General features: G+C 45.0%; 1 non-coding gene across 1 annotated transcript; it reads left to right on the top strand.

The window, feature by feature from the left end:
- The first annotated feature begins 439 nt into the window (after positions 1-439).
- LOC114815819 lies at positions 440-577 on the top strand. Its single transcript, XR_003763625.1, has one exon. It is a non-coding gene; the product is annotated as a small nucleolar RNA SNORA7 (small nucleolar RNA).
- Positions 578-1,212: the final 635 nt, after the last annotated feature.

The raw sequence follows: 1,212 nt of genomic DNA, 5'->3' as shown, positions 1-1,212 counted from the left end.
TTGGGCCATGAGGTAAATAGAGTTCACCCTGGTAAATGCCTTTTTCACTTCAGGTTTGGAATCATCTGGGTCTGAAGTTGCTTTAGTTCAGTTCCATTTTATGCCAGTGGCAGTGTGACCCAACTCAAGCTGGAATGATCCTCATAAAAGTTCTTGCTGGGCAGGAAACATGTTTGCTAACTCTTGTACTCTCCGAAACGCTGAGTGAAGTGGGGAAGCAGCATGGCCTAATGGATAGAGCATGGACCAGGGAGTCAGAAGGACTTGGATTTTAATCCTGGTTCCACCACTGGTCTATTGTGTGACCTCTGGCAAGTCTCTTAATTTCTCCGTATCTCAGTTACCTCATCTGCAAAATGGGGATTAAGACTGTGAACCCCATGTGGGACAGGGACTGTGTCCAACCTGATTAGGTTACATCGATCTACCCTAGTGTATTCCCCTCTCAGGGTCACACCTGGAGAGTGTCCAGTACTCTATCAGTCTTGACTATGGGAGGAAGAGTCAAGCGGAGGCATACCCATTCCATTCCTAGTTTGGGCAGTGGCTAGTGAGTAGACGGCAATCTGCTACAAGTCAAAACTCCCCTGTGCTGGGCAGCAGTGGCATGAGAGAGAGTCAATGGCGGAGACTCAGGTTTACTGCATGGAAGAAGGCGATGGTAAGCCATTTCTGATTTTTACCAAGAAAACTCTATGGAAACACTACCAGTACGATTGCTGATGGAGGTAGGGCGTTCTGGAAGAGATGTGTCCATGGCATCGCTATGGGTTGGAGATGACTTGGAGGCATAAGGTAAGACAAGACCCCACTGCTTAGAACACTGCTTGACACATAATAAATTCTTACCAAATACTATTATTATTAGAGGATTCTGCACACAGTAAGTGCTCAGTAAATACCACTGACTGATTGATTGCTGTTTGGTTTCTTTGTCTGTTGTTCCAGTTCAAGATTGGAACAGTCCTTCAAGGAATGAATTTGGATGGGGATCCATTTCAAGGAAAAAAAAGAGTTTGGACCAATTATTGAGCTGGATACATTTTTACTCCTCCCCTCCAAATACACAGGCAGCTCCTGAAGCCACCAGAGCCATTTACCAATGTTCAGATTTAATAGCAGTTTCTATTGGTACTTGGGAAGTACAGAATAATGAAATGACATGTCCTCTGCCCACAAGGGGTTTACATTCCTAGCTAAACAGGAGACATC

Source organism: Ornithorhynchus anatinus, chromosome 1 (genome assembly GCF_004115215.2).
Source record: "Ornithorhynchus anatinus isolate Pmale09 chromosome 1, mOrnAna1.pri.v4, whole genome shotgun sequence".
Taxonomy (NCBI): domain Eukaryota; kingdom Metazoa; phylum Chordata; class Mammalia; order Monotremata; family Ornithorhynchidae; genus Ornithorhynchus; species Ornithorhynchus anatinus.
The sequence above is the reverse complement of the archived record's forward strand: the minus strand, read 5'-3'. Positions and strand labels throughout refer to the sequence as shown.